Below are 16,470 nucleotides of genomic sequence, written 5' to 3' on the forward strand. Positions count from 1 at the left end.
ATATCGTTGAGCATGGCGAAGATGAAATGATGTCAAAAGAAGAGTCAAAGAAATCTAAGAAAGAGCCCAAAAAACAAATGATGGAACTTGAATTGGTGATGAATGTAGTCGAGCATAGTCCACTTGAAGCAACCTAAGGTGCGAGAAATGGAAGTCATCACTTTCAAGAAGGATTACATAAATCCCTTCTACGGGGATGAAACTCCAATCTAAGAAGTAGAAATGGTGTACGGGTAAAGCCTGCATCAATCCCTTTATGGATCAGAAATTGATTAAAAATCCAGTGTCAAAATTACATCAGCATACCCGACCATGTCACTAACAAAAATCACAGTCTCAAGTTTGCAAGATGAAATGTTTTATCCTTCTATCCCCATGAACTAGAAAAGTCTAGTCGGTTTAACTTCATTAAGGAGAAAAAGGTAAGCATTTTAATCACTCTTATGATTAAAATTTAAAATTTTAAGGAGGATATAATAGCATGGATGTAGTTGGCATTATGTCTTCCTAGCAATATTGTCACCATGGAAAGTGCACAAATCCTAAGAGTAAAGGACACAAATCCTTTCACTCATATACAGAATTGGCTATGCATAAAGGCATGGGATCTTGCCAGTCAAGTCATTCCTACATTTCAACTTGGTAAAGGATGCAACACTCTATTATCATAATGGTTGTCTGCAATGACAATCAAGAATATATTTCCATTGCCTAGGGTCTTTGATGGGTATCTAACAGGACAATAGAAGATCATGGCAACAAATGATCTCATTTGAGTTTGATTAGGCCAATTTTTCTTGTCCTTATTGGAGACACCATTCAATTGAAGAGAATAAACATACATTTGCTAATATGGGGGTGCCCAAATGGCTTGAAAGGAAAATGCAAAAAGAGAAGTTCTGAAGTTTTTGATGAATTCGATATCATTGCTCCTAACAAAGTTAGCATACCTTGCGCCTAGATAATCCCACCATTCAAAATAGCTGCAGATAGTCATGAGGTATGTAACGCATCCTATGCTATGATAATTGAAATAATTACGTATGCTAAATGTTTGCATGCCATGAGGGACTGTCAACAAGATACTTCTAGAGAGATAGAGTTTATATCTGAAGGAGAAGATATGGTTTTTCGAGGTAGCTCAAATGAAACTTTCGGAGTAGTCACATATAAAAATACTTTGTGAAAGGGACAAGTTGCTTGAATAGCAAGTTGCTTAGCAATGGAGGGCACACAAACTAATTCATCTTTTCCTGAGCAACACGGTCTCTATTTGGGTGTTCAAGCGTCTCGAGTTCTATTAATGGTTATGCATTGCATCCACACCCCATATTTTTTCATAGTGAAGATGGACCCCCTTTTTGTTTTTTTCGTTTTTTCTTTTCTTTCTTCCATTTCTTTCTCTTTGTTCACTTGTGTTTTTGGCCTTTTGTGTTTGGTTTTTAGGTTTTCTTTTTTCTTAGGATCTTGGATCTATTTTTTTCACTAGCCCTTGTGGTTGTCTTCATGTTTCACATTTTGGCAAAGTTTTGAGACTTAGAAGGATTTTCAAAAAAATCCCTTGAGTCCAATATTCTTTATGACCTTTCTTTCACCTTTCCTTCTCTCATTGTACTTTGGGACCTTGTGTGGCTTCAAGTCTTTGGAATTATGTCCTAAAGTCTTAGTTATGTACAAACTTTTCCTCTCACACCTACTGCATCTATGACAAGTGAGTCAAAATTAATGTTGTAGTTATTTAATCATTTTTCTTGCCATTTTGCATCTAAAGTTGAAATTTCGAACCAATTTGGGAATTGTAAAACTTCCTATATCTTGTTAATGAGGAAGTTTACACTTTCTAACAACATAGAATAAAATGTATTGGGTATATCCTATCCTCTCTTGAATAAGCAAATCTTGCATGCCTTCAAATTGTCCAAACAAGATAACCTCAAGGTTCTAATTGTCAAGTCTTGACTTAACTTGGATAAACTCACAGATGATGCAATTTGTTGGTAATCACAAAGGGACTTATGCATCTGACAAGATGGTTTGCATTTGATATGACAATTTAAATGATGTATTCTTCTTAACTAAATAAAATAAAGTCAAAAGACGGGGTTTAGAGAATCTAAACTAATCCTATGGACAATGACAATAATGGTTGATGTTGTAGATAGACAGATTTCTCATAGAATAATTCTTGTTTGACTAGAGACAACTCACAATGCCACATAAATAGCGTGATCTCCAAAGGAAATCAAAAGATTTTCAGATCCTGAACATTCATTTAAATACCCAATTCTAGCGTAACTCAAATAATCATTCACAATTTAACTAATAACAATATTAGGTTCAGGCTAACCATGCATTGTAGCTTAGAATCAACAAGACACAAATGGTATGAACTAGAAATCATTGAATATCATCACACTTCACCATTAAAATCACTAAATTTTAATTAAAATTGATGAAAGGAACGATGTAGACAAGACAAAATAACTGGTAAAACACCACACTTCAATGCTTTATTCATTGCTTCAAATGTTGGTTACAACAATTCCTACCAATAATCTATTCTACTCTATTTCTACTAAATATTTCCCTTTACAATGAGAGAGGCATTAGCCTTTTACAAATATTACATTTGGAATCTATGGCAAGGATTAGATCCTCTGAACAACCCAAATTTACCCTCTAGAAACCCTAACAACTTTTATTAAATGATTTCAACCATTTTCTAACTAGCACTACAGGATGAAAGTTTACACATCTACTGACAAAAAAAGACAAAATAACAACTTTTTGACACATATTTTGTCACAAAAAGATGAAAAGGCCGGTTGGATAAATAACTAACTTTTGGCTTTTATTGTGTTGTATTAAATTTAGCCAAAATGTTGTCATTTTTACAATAAATTAATCCCATTAATAAATCATTTCCAATTCACGTCCAACTGTCCTTTCTGTTTTTGTATATTTCTTCTAGCATTCCTGTAGTTTGACACTATTTTCTAGATTTTTGGAAATGACATTTTATGGACTTTTGTACTATGGTAATAGTCTTCAATCTCCATACTATCTCCAACTTTGTAGCACGTTCTTCATTTTTCAGATTTTACAAAATATTTTATTAGGACACCTCATATATTATTCTCAATATTCTTTTGAAAGAGATCACCTTCAAAATTTTGATCTTGTAATTCCCATTTCATTTCGATAATCTTGTGGCATGCCTAGAAATGACATCTTGAAGTCTTCAAATCATTAGCTTCTCTAGTAACTCTTGTGCAACTTCTCTTCACCTTGATCACATCTTCAAGCTCTACTCTAGATTCTCCATCTTCCAGCTCCTTTCCAATTGCATCATTCATCCTACAATCACAAGCCCATCATAGTTACCATTATTATCCTTAAGAGTTTTCAGTATTTCAAACATTGTCATATCCACTTCATATATTCCACTTAAGTACAAGTCATGATATCCCATTTGGTCTTCTTACTCATTTCTTGAAGGATTTCACCTTGAGGAAATTCAATTGATATGCTCCTTTCAAGAACCTTGGCCTACATACATAGATGAGGAAAGATAAACTAGGGCACACAAGGTCCTTAGGAAACTTGGGTTCTTCACTAATCCATTGGAGGATAAACCTTTTGTTGCACAAAATTGGTATCTCATCTTGATCTGGAGAATCAGATTTAGGGTTGCATTTTAGAGATTGGGCACTTAGTCATTAGAAGATTTTACCCGAAGCACGTTGCATATGAACTTTGATCTTTGAACTAGTATTGAAAACCCTGTTATGTGCCTTGCAAACTCTAATTGAAGAGATGTGTAATACCCTAAAAATGGTCATCTAAACCATGAGCCCCTAATCTCGACAACGTCACCAAGGTCCTAACCAAAGGCAATTAAATAAATCTTGAGCACACAATTAATTCTTTAGTCATCAAATCTCACATGGCAAATTAATCACTCAATATTAATTAAATATTTATTTAATTAATTAAATTATTCTAAGTAAATCATTCTAAACAATTATCTTATTTATTTTATTAAATATCCTAGCATATTTAATTAAATAAATCAATTTGCCATAAATCTTCAAAAAAGGAAACAAATCAAGAAAGAGGAATTGGAAATTATGAGCACAAATCTTCAAAAAAAGAAATAAATTAAAAAAGGAATTAATTGACCAAGAAAGAATTAAAATTTGAGAAAAGAAATCAATTGGAGATAATCTTGAAAAACAAATTAAAAATTGATAGATAATCTCAAAGAAAACAATTAAAACAATTAAATATTAAAATTGAATGAAATAGAGAATAAATCAGTTTTTTCTTGATTTTATCTTAGTTTTAGTTCAATTTCCTTTAAAACTGAGAAAAACATCCAATCACATCAATTCATCTGGATTGTGCTTCCTCTTGGAAAATCTTGACCACTCATCATCATTTGATCTCAGCCTTTGGTTTCTTTCTGAAGTTTCTATAAATTCAGGCTCTCATCTCTCATTCAGAAATCCTGGAGAATATATTGTTATTATGTTGTTTTTGCTCTAGATTCATTGATATTTGTGCATTTAGATATTCACATATTAAGTAATTGCATACATATTTAGATCATTAGTTCATTTATTGCTTAAATCATGTTAGATTAATCTTGCATCCATTTAGCTTAATATCATGCTCATATAGATTAAATCCTTCGTCTTGGTGTAGTCTAGTCACTGGATAGCTTAGAAATCTGAGAGCAATCTAAACTCACATCTACTAGAAGGCAATGGGTCGCTTTGTAATGGTTTATTATTCATTGATTATTGATTTACTAACCATGCATCTAATGACTTAATTGAAGTGTTGTGTATTCCAAATACAGATACATGTCCACTTTTCACACACACATTTTTGGCGCCCACCGTGGGGCAGAAAACTAATTTTTCGGCGTCAAAATCATTTTTTTTTCTGCAAGGTTTCGTCCATACAAATTCTGTGAAATATCGTACGAGTAGTATCACTGCATTGTACGACATTATGTTGAAGCCTGTCATTTATCGTACGATATAATATTGAAGCCTATTATTTGTCGTATGAATCAGAAGATGGTCTCGTACGACATACTGTTTCTGATTATCTGATTTTATCTTCTATCGTCCTATGCTCGGTTTTGACTCGTACGATAAAAGTCTTTTGTCGTTTCATTATATGCTAATTGTCGTACGATGTTGTATTCTGTTGGGTTAAAAACAAATTTTACTGTTCAGGTTTTCTGTCCAATCTTGATTACATTGACATCAAACCTGAATTGTCTTCTGTCTACCTAAGATTTTCACAGCCTAACCGATTTCTTGCAGGACGCTTGTCAAAGAATTTACCAATCAAACATAGGCCTGTCAAAGAATAAAAACAACATGACTACTAATACGTTGTTTTTGCAGGTTGCCTAAACAGAATCAATCAAACATCATGTATTCTTTAATTGTTTTAGGCACCTAACTTGCTATCTGGTTAATGAACAAATCTGTCTTTCGTGTTTTTAGAAAATTCTGAGAGGTAGGAGAGTATGCTCTTGTCTTTTTCTAGGCAATCAGAAATCTAGACCCTTGAGGCATTTTCTTTGTTTGAGATTTGTACATCTTTAGCAGGCTTGCCCTCCCGAGGAGCTTAAAAACTTTTAAAGCCGTTACGACCAGTGTGAAGGGGAACGACCTAAGTGGGAATGACTAAACACCAAGTACTCCAACCCACTATAAAATAAACGTGATTTGATGAAAATCGAGTCAACGGTAGTGCTCGGGAATAGCTCTCCTCAGTACCTTCGGGTATATTGAACCTTGGTTTTCAAGGCTAGGAGACCTCTTAATTGAGTTTATACCTTGACGCACCGAACAAAACCCTTACTAGATCCAATTAAAATTAGAAGCTACCCGATTCACCTCCGAAAGGTTGATAATCTTTGTGCAAGAGAGATAGTAACTCTCCTAAGATACTTGCCATATCGTGCCCCCATTAGCGTTTGGATTCAGATAATACAGCGTTGAGAATCCATTGCATGAGACTCAGCGGCCATATTCTGATTAGCTATTGGGTGTGTACCTAAGTCAACAAGCAAAGGTTTTCTTCTCTAAGCCAACTTCCATAGGGTTTGCATGTTGTGATTGGAGTTACTATTCATACTGTGCGTTTTTTGTGTTTTTATTCTCGAAACTGAAAGTGAAATACTGAAACTGGAGAAAACAAATCAAACAAATCAACAACTCAGTGATAAAACTCTATCTGTGACAAAACTAGTCTATCCTGGTCAAAAATTAGTCTACCTCAGAATTGGTCATACTTATTTGTCATACTCAGCTATTGAGAAACTTAGAATTTTTGTCTCTGTCCTGTTAACACTCGTACAAACCTAATCATTTGTCGTCCTGCACCATATCTTGTGTCGTACGAGTCTGTTAATTTGTCGTCCTAAGCTCAATCCTTTGTCATACGAAACCCAACAGTCTGTCGTTTAAAGCTAAATCCTGTGTCGTACGAGACAAAACTGCACTGAATCCTTTGTTGTTCAGGAAATGCCCATTTGTCGTACGGTACTAGGCATCAACTCGTACGAAACAAAATTGTTGTCGTCCTAAAGCAATTAAATTGTCGTCCGGCTCAGAAAATCCTGTCGTACGAATCTCTGATTTTGTCAGTACAGAGCAGTCAAACTTGCCTAAAACAGTCTACAACGAGCCTAAAACTGGTTATCATCCTCCTGAGCATAAACAACCTTGATAGTGTACCCCTGTCGTTGCGTTGCACAATTTTGTTGATCATCTCTCAGCTAGTTTAAACAACATCTTATCAAACCTAAGTTAACTTAGATAATGTCTTACACAGGATAGATCATTCCTGAAACCAGACCAGATCTTATTTACTTCTCTCAATCAGTATGTTAAACAAACTACTAGCTACAATTTGATCTTAACTTCTACAACACAGTTAGCTCGTGGTCCCGTCGGTTACAAATGCTTGTCCAAACCAGAAACTCTCGTAGCAAAACAGACAAAGAAAAAGAAACACCCTTTTCGTCAAACAACAATCCATTCTTTGAAGAAAACCTCTTTCAAAATAAACCGTCCTCATCACAAATACCAGTTTACGATCTACCAATCTTTGGTCAGCCCCTATCTCCCACCATGTCTGGTGAAAGACAAGAAAGAGAAGCTAGCAAACGAGACACTCATGACAACTTCAGCAATCATGCCACTCACGGTGATTCCTCATCAACTGAATCTGAGCTTCCTGAACCTCCCGAGGCTGAAGTACATAGATGTCAGAATAATAAAGAGTTCCAAAAAATGATGAAGGTCATCATGGCTAGGGAAAAAGAAGACTATTTCCTAGAATTAGCAAAGCAAGGTGTCAAACTCCCTACTGGTTATAATGTGGAGGCCCTCATCACTAAAGAGGAAGAGACACCATGGGGAAAGATAAGCAAACAAATGCAAACATTAGAAACTGAGGTCACAAAACTAAAAAACAAAGATGAAACACCAAAACAATATTCTATGGACACAACATGCCCATTCCCACTTGACAAAAACCTTTACATGCCTCCCTTTCCCTCAAGAGTAGAAATGCCTAAGTTTGACAAATATGACGGGAATATGGACCCCCAAGTTCATATCAGAGAATTATGTTCTTTATGTATGGAGTTCATGCACAACCAAACGTATCTCATGCGCCTTTTCCCGAGAAGTTTAGGGGGGCAAGCTATGGAATGGTTCTCAAGTCTACCCATGGGAATAAAAACTTTTGAAAAATTAATCCAACTATTCCTACAACAATACTCCTACAACATTCGTCACCTAGTCACTATGATAGAACTTTGCAATACCAAACAAAAAATAGGAGAACCCTTTCTCACTTTTCTCCAACGATGGAGAAAGATGTTTTCTAGATATTCACAGACTATCCCAGACCTTGAGAAAATGGATATCTTTGTCAACAACTTAATCCTTGAATTGAAGTACAGTGTCCAGATGCAAGTACATCCTTCATTCAACAAAATGGTAGATAACACCCTTAGAATGGAAGATGTGCTTATAAAAAAGGGAGATATATCAATTTGGAAAGAAACATCACAAGGTTCTAGTTCTAAAGAAAAGAGAAAATACTGGAAACACAACAAAGATAACAATAGGAACGTTGTTAGTGATGGATGGTAGATACTATCCAAGCAAAAACAAAATCCACAATATTTAACTTGGCCAGTGGCACGCAAGCACTCAAGGCAGCTGAAACTGTGACAGAAAATCCTCCAAAGAAAGCAAGAGAATGGTTTAAAGAAAAGCCTTGGCTCTCAAAACCTAAGCGTGATTTTACTCCTCTAGATGAATCATATAAATCGGCTTTTAAAACTTTATTGGCAAATAATCTGATAACATTGCTAGACAATTCTAGACCATATGACCCAAATGGTGGAGAGAAAACAAATATTGTGACTACCATCGGAACAAGGGACATAACATAAACAATTGCATGAAACTTTGACATGAAATCCAAGATCTCATTGACGCAGGCAAGATCTTTGTTGGGAATCACGCGACTAATGCTAATCATAAGGCCTTTAAAGATCCCTTACCGACTTATGAACAAAGAGATTCCTCAAAATCCAAAGGAGGAGCTAGAGTCAATTATAACTACACTAACAACGATAATGTGATCAACATGCTTGAATCTGCTCAACCTAAATATTGCAATGTGATCATAATCCAGGATCAGCAAAATCCAGCACAAACTTCTAATGTCGTGACTCGCGCTCAAAGGAAGATCACTCTCTCAAGAGCTAGTTCCTCAACTTTCAATTAAACAACATCAAATCTACCATATAGACAAACAGATACAATCATGGCTAAATCAAAACAACTAGCTTTATCATCTTCTCCTGGTTATAGTATTGTCGAACAATTGAAGAGAACCAATGCTCAAATCTCCATTTTGGAACTGCTTAAGATCTCTTCTGCTCATAGAGAGGTCCTAGACAAGGCTTTGCTCACCACTAGTGTACCTAAAGATTTAGACGTAGATCAGTTTCAATCTATGGTGGGTCACCTGAATTCACCTTATTACCTCACCTTCTCTGAAGAAGATGATAACTCACTGAGTCACCCACATAACCAACCTTTACACATTGAAGCCATGATCCATAAACACCGAGTTAAACGTGTTTTGATAGATGGAGGCATTGGGTTGAATATTTGTACCTACAATCTATTGACACAACTAAGATTTTATGCAAACATTATTGATCCAACAAAGAAGATAACAATCAAGGCTTATGATGAAGAAGAAAGAACCTCTAAGGGTCTGGTACTATTACCAATCAGAGTAGGACCTGTAGAAAGAGATGTCATTTTTCAGCTCCTGGATCTTCATCTTTCATACAACATCTTACTAGGCAGGCCATGGATTCACGAAAGGAAAGTAGTACCATCTACGTATCATCAATGCTTGAAATTTCCTTATAATGGAGTTGAAGTCAATATTCTTGTTGATACAAGTTATACCTGCAATGCATTAACGCAGAGTGTTGATGCTTTTGTTCCTCATAATAAAGCAACCTCTACAACTGAAAGTTCAGAATCTTTGCTGAAAGATTTACAAAAGAAATTGAAAATCACAAACACTGGCATAGATGGCTACAAAATAGAGCCTATACTCTCACTAATGTCTCTTCCTCCATCACCAAGACAGTCGGGGAAACCATCAGAGGTTATGAAGCCACAAACTTCAACTCCAAAAGTCCTTTATGATGGCACCTTATACAGTCCTCTACTTCTCTTGCAGGTGAAATAGAAGAGGATGATGTTCTCAAATCGCTTTTCAAAGAAGATGGTGCAAACAAAGAAATACGACATTGTGAGATTTTGCTGACACAATATGGTCCAAGCTATAAGATGCTTCAACGCATGGGATATTCAGGTGCCAGTCCTCTCAGCAAGCGTCAAAAAGGTATTGTTGAACCTATTCAATTACAAACTAAGTCTGACAATGATAAAGCTGGACTGGGATATAATCCAAGAAAGTCATCATATCAGAAGCACACATCCCACCATCAACTTAAGTGGAAGAAAAAGGTACTACCTTTAACAACACAAGAAATTAATACTCAACAAACTCAGGAAGAGTGTGACAATGAACAAAAAGAATTGCCCACCCAAAAAGAGGAAACATAGGGTAATCAAGTTCCAATTATATCAACTATAATACCACAGGAAGTATAAGTCCTAGAGGATATGAGAGACGAAGTATACAAAATCAGAGAATTGTTTGCACCGCTGAACATTCCGGTCACATATACTGGCAGACAAGAAGTAGATGATTCAGAAACTAATTCAAATGAGTATGAATGGGGTCCTGACCATCTCTCAGATACATCTACTACATAAACTCTTGAAGAATCCAGTGATATCACAGATGACACACAAGAGCCAGTATGCCTAAGAATGCAAAGAGAAATGGAAGAAATTAGACTAAAAAGACAAGAAGACTATGAACGACAGTTGAAGGAAGAAAGGACACAAGCAATTTCTTCACCTACTAACTCTCCCTCTAACGAGATAGGACAAATCAGGTACAAAACTACAAAAGAAGAATTAGAAGCTACAGAAAAAGAGCCAGTCATTAGTCCAGAGGAAGTTGAATGGAACAAACAACAGGGATTAACAAAACCATCAAAGTTATGTCCACAAGTGTGTCAAATACAGGTAATCAATGAACCAAATCAAGAAGGAACTTGCAACATAAAAGATGTGGGTATTGACACTATATATACTTTTACTAATCCACGTGAAGACGAGTGAGAAACTTCATCTTATGACTCTGATGACTTAGACATGATCTCTATCTATAACAACAACTATTCAACAACACATTATGACTACTCTGTCATGAATGTTGAGATGTTGTCTGCTAACCCTGTTACTGTCACACCACGGTATGTAGTCCAGTCTGAAGTAGGTGACGACGCTCGAAGTAGTTCGGTTGGGTTAGGTCCAATAAATACTAACATGAATTTAGATAACCGTGTCGTAACTCTTCCTGGACTCGAGATACATACGCAAGGTAGTCTTCTGGAACTTGACTAGTCGGTCCGAAGCCATGATGATAGTACCATGAACTCCCTTGAGCCTATTCTAACCTTATCCTTAATACATCCTGAACTGATTGATTGTACTCTTTATAACCAACCCTTGAATATACCCACCTTTGCCAATGACTACACACTAGCCTGCTATCTTAATGCGGTGGAACCAATGAACTCTTCCACCAGTGAGCAAAGCACGAAAATGACTGAAACATACATCAAGTATCTCAGTCATAAAAATAAAATAAAAGATCTGATGGCGAAAACCACGTTGTGGTAGTGTCAAAATCTAAAAAAGAGAAAATAAAGGACATACCTAAGGGTGAAAACCTCTCTGAGGTGCCTGAAGGTGAGATACTTGATATACTGCCAAGTCACTTCCAGGAGAGATCTTCCATATTGATCGACCCAACTCAGCCAGTGAACAATGGGAGTCAAGAAACACCACACATCATTCATTTAGCTCAATCACTATTAGCAAAAGAGTTAAAAGATTTCAGCAACCTTTTTTTAGAAAAGAAGATCAACTTTGCATGGACATACTTAGATATGCCAGGAGTAGATCCTGATCTCGTCATGCATCATCTCTCTATTACACTAGGAGTTAAACCAGTCAAGCAAAAAATCCATAAGATGCATCCTCATGTGGCATTGCTAGTCAAAGCTGAACTAGAGAAATTGCTAAAAGCTGGATTTATCAGAGATATAGACTACACAGAATGGATATCAAACATAGTACCTATATCAAAGGCAGACAAATCCATTAGACTTTGCAGAGACTTCAGGGATCTCAACAAAGCATGTCCAAAAGACGATTTTCCATTGCCCAACATTGACATGATAGTAGATATGACTACTGGATATGAGATGTATTCATTAATAGATGGATTCTCTGGTTACAATCAGATCAAGATAGTGCCTGAAGACCAAGAAAAGACAGCTTTCACATGTGCATGGGGAACCTTCTGCTGGAATGTTATGTCATTTGGGCTAAAGAATTTAATGTCATTTGGGGAACCTTCTGCTGGAATGTTATGTCGTTTGGGGTAATGGACAAGCAGACGCATCTAACAAAAACCTATTGACTATCTTGCACAGAACAGTGAACAAATCTAGGAAGGATTGACATTTGTAGCTCAATCCTGTATTGTGGGCTTATAGAACAAGTATCAAAACACCTACTGGGGCTACACCTTTTTCTCTGGTGTATGGGTCCGAAGCAGTACTACCTATTGAAGTAGAAATGCCATCTCTAAGAGTTTCTTTGCAAGGTCTTGTTAGTGATGAAGATCATAGAATATCTAGATTGCAAGAACTCAAATTGCTGGATGAGTATTGGCAAGTGGTGTTTGATCATCTCAGAGTGTATCAGAAAAGAATGTCCAGAGGATATAACAAGAAGGTTAGACAAAAAGAATTTCAAGTTGGTGACCTAGTTCTGAGAGAAAATCCTAAAAATCAGCAGTTTCGAGACAACAAAGGGAAGTTTGAACCCAACTGGCTGGGTCCCTATATCGTTACTGCAACTTTTGGCTCTGGTGCCTATCAACTCTCAACATCAGAAGGAGAATAGCTTCGCGAACCGATCAACACCATCCATCTGAAGAAATTCTTCACCTAAATATTCTCTGCTCCAGCAGCCTATACATCTAAAAAGTTCTGAAGAAATCCTAAAAATCAGAAAATGTCCTGAAGAAATCATAAAAATCAGAAAAAGTCCTGAAAAAAATCCTAAAAAAATCAGAAAAAGTCCTGAAGAAATTCAAAAAAAAAAAGAAAAAGAAAAAGAAAAAGGAAAAAGAGAGAGAAAATGCCTTGGTGAAAACCTGGTAAATAGGCACCTTGGTAAAAAAAAATAAAAAATGAATCTCTGCCAAGCAGGTGAAAACTTGGTAAACAGGTGCCTCTTGTACTCAAACACTCCATCTATCAACGCAACGTTGGCATTCTTGCTTTTATGCATCTTTTCTTTCGCTTGTACATATTTTAGTCGCTTTTGTGACATTCTAGTTCTTTTAAAACCCTCATAGCTTGAAACTGATCCATGTCCTAGTCTTAGGTTAATCGATAGAGCACATTACATGTCCTAAGTAGTATCAACCAAGTCAACTTTACGTCAGTAAAACTTGGTCGTCCACTCCGAGTCAGTCACCTGTCTCCTAACTACTGAAGAGTTTTATCATTGAGTACACAAGCAAAACAAAACTGAAAACAATCACTAAACAGTTTGAGCTATGAATGAAAATTTTCATTGTGTGTTGTCTTTTATATTGGTTTTTGATTATTATCCCTCTGAGTAACTCGAGGAAGTCTATTGTGACTAAGAGGAGCAAGGATTGGGGGCATAATATCTTCATTGTTTTTTACTTGTAGGAATGATTCCAATGATCTGGAAACATCTAAATTAGCTGGGTGTCTATGATATGAGCCTTCACATTAAGGTCAAATCACCTCACATACCTCGACTCCGCTTATTTGAATGCTACAGGGAGGTCGATATCATTTCTTTGTCTATTTTGAGGGAATTTCTTCATTGTGTAATCCGGGTCCATGCATAATCTGTCCAAGGATATGAATGAAAAAAGGGACATTGCGGACAAGATAATTAATATTGCACATGAAAAGAAAGGAACTCTAATCTGCCTGCTATGTTTGTAAAACGCTCAATGATGAAAATTAAGCTTTTCAAATCCAGTAACTAGGTTTAGGTTTGCATCTCATTTTGTATTTCATTCTGCATTTTGTGAATTTAGAGTGATTTCGGTATGGTAACAATGGTCTCTTTATCTTCTGAATGAGAGTTGGAAGCTTCATCATTTCTTAGCTAAGTGGTCTCTTTCCATCATTTCTCCGATCGAGTACTTGTGTATTGAGATGTTAGTTGTATACATGAGCATCTTCTATAGATTCATACATTTCATTTTATACTTATTTGCATTCATATTATTGCATGAAGAAAAATAAACATTTGCATTACTAGTTACTCATTCTCCTTATTTATTTGCATAAAAAAAAACAAAAAACAAAATACATATAGAATAAAGCATATAGATGGACATCTCATAATCAATCAACATAAGTACGATGAAATCAAATCAAGAGCTCGTAAATCGGCTGTCCTGAGTCCATTTTCGGGATCGAAATCGAAATCTGACATTAATTTTCTCATAAAAAATTCATGATGTTGACCACTTAGCACTTTCATCAATTGCTCATTCTCTTCTTCAATTTGCCCTCAATCTCTTGTCAATCAACACCGAGTCTCAATTTGATTCCTCTGCATCACTTTTGTGTTCAAATCATCATCATCGCTAAAGTAATTGCCTATCATCATGTACCCTCGCTATCTTTTGATTTCTCTCCTGAGGGGGCATACTCGTGATCTTATGACCTCACATCTTCAATGTCGAGAAAATTTTCAAATCTTCATCAAAAGTCGAAAAAAAATAAAATCTTTTAAACTAAAGAAAATCAAATAAGACCTCATCGCTAGGGGCATCTCAACTTCATCACTTTATATCAAGTTGAGATTTCTCAATCATCTGAATCAAATCAATCTCTAGGGGCATATCATTTTTATCGCTTCATATCAAGCTAACATTGTCTTTGTCTGAATCAATATCTTAACGTTAATCAGTTTCATCGCTTTTCATCAAGTTGATTATTCGTTTAAACTCAATTAAGGGTTTAAAGAGTATATTTGATCACACTCAATCTAAGCAGGTGTTCAGTTTCATCGCATCAAATCAAGCTAGACAATTTATCTTTGCTCATTGTATCTTGATCAATCAAGTTCAAGATCAATTTTTATCTTCACTCATTGTGTCTAGATCAATCAAGTTCTAGATCAGTAAGATCCGCTTCTTGATCAATCAAGTTCAAGTTTGGTATCTTTTGTTTTCTATCGTTCCTAAGTTCAATCAAGTTCGGGACCATTATCGCTTTAATCAGACTTCATTCAGCTTCGTCGCTTTGAATCAAACTAAACAACTCATTTTTCATCTAGTTCGTGATCAATCAAGTTTAGAACTGGCATCTCCTAGACATCAACTATTCTTTAAACCAATGCGCTGCTCGCACATTAATTCAAAGAGGGGCAAATGTAATACCCTAAAAATGGTCATCTAAACCATGAACCCCTAATCTCGACAACGTCACCAAGGTCCTAACCAAAGGCAATTAAATAAATCTTTTGCACACAATTAATTCTTTAATCATCAAATCTCACATGGCAAATTAATCACTCAATATTAATTAAATCATTCCAAGTAAATCATTCTAAACAATTATCTTATTTATTTTACTAAATATCCTAGCATATTTAATTAAATAAATCAATTTGCCATAAATCTTCAAAAAAGGAAACAAATCAAGAAAGAGGAATTGGAAATTATGAGCACAAATCTTCAAAAAAGGAAATAAATCAAAAAAGGAATTAATTGACCAAGAAAGAATTAAAATTTGAGAAAAGAAATCAATTGGAGATAATCTTGAAAAACAAATTAAAAATTGATAGATAATCTCAAAGAAAACAATTAAAACAATTAAATATTAAAATTGAATGAAATAGAGAATAAATCAGTTTTTTCTTGATTTTATCTTAATTTTAGTTCAATTTCCTTTAAAATTGAGAAAAGCATCCGATCACATCAATTCACCTGGATTGTGCTTCCTCTTGGAAAATCTTGACCGCTCATCATCATTTGATCTCAGCCTTTGGTTTCTTTCTGAATTTTCTATAAATTCAGGCTCTCATCTCATATTCAGAAATCCTGGAGAATATATTGTTATTATGTTGTTTTTGCTCTAGGTTCATTGATATTTGTGCATTTAGATATTCACATATTAAGTTATTGCATACATATTTAGATCATTTAGCTCATTTATTGCTTAAATCATGTTAGATTAATCTTGCATCCATTTAGCTTAATATCATGCTCATATGGATTAAATCCTTCGTCTTGGTGTAGTCTAGTCACTAGATAGCTTAGAAATCTGAGAGCAATCTAAACTCGCATCTACTAGAAGGCAATGGGTCGCTTTGTAATGGTTTATTATTCATTGATTATTGATTTACTAACCATGCATCTAATGACTTAATTGAAGTGTTGTGTATTCTGGATACATATACAGGTCCACTTTTCACACACACAAGATGCACTAAGAATCATATTAAAAACTACATTTTGGACAACATTCCTTGTTTGAGAACATTGGACCTAGGAAAAGGATTTGGAATTTGCTTTCCCCAAATTCAGGTCTTTGATAGCATTTGGGAATTGGAAACCTGTCACAAGTCTTGTTGCAAATTTTGTTATAGAAGATTATTTGGAACTTCTGGCCTCCAATTCAAACTT

Source organism: Cryptomeria japonica, chromosome 2 (genome assembly GCF_030272615.1).
Source record: "Cryptomeria japonica chromosome 2, Sugi_1.0, whole genome shotgun sequence".
Lineage (NCBI taxonomy): Eukaryota > Viridiplantae > Streptophyta > Pinopsida > Cupressales > Cupressaceae > Cryptomeria > Cryptomeria japonica.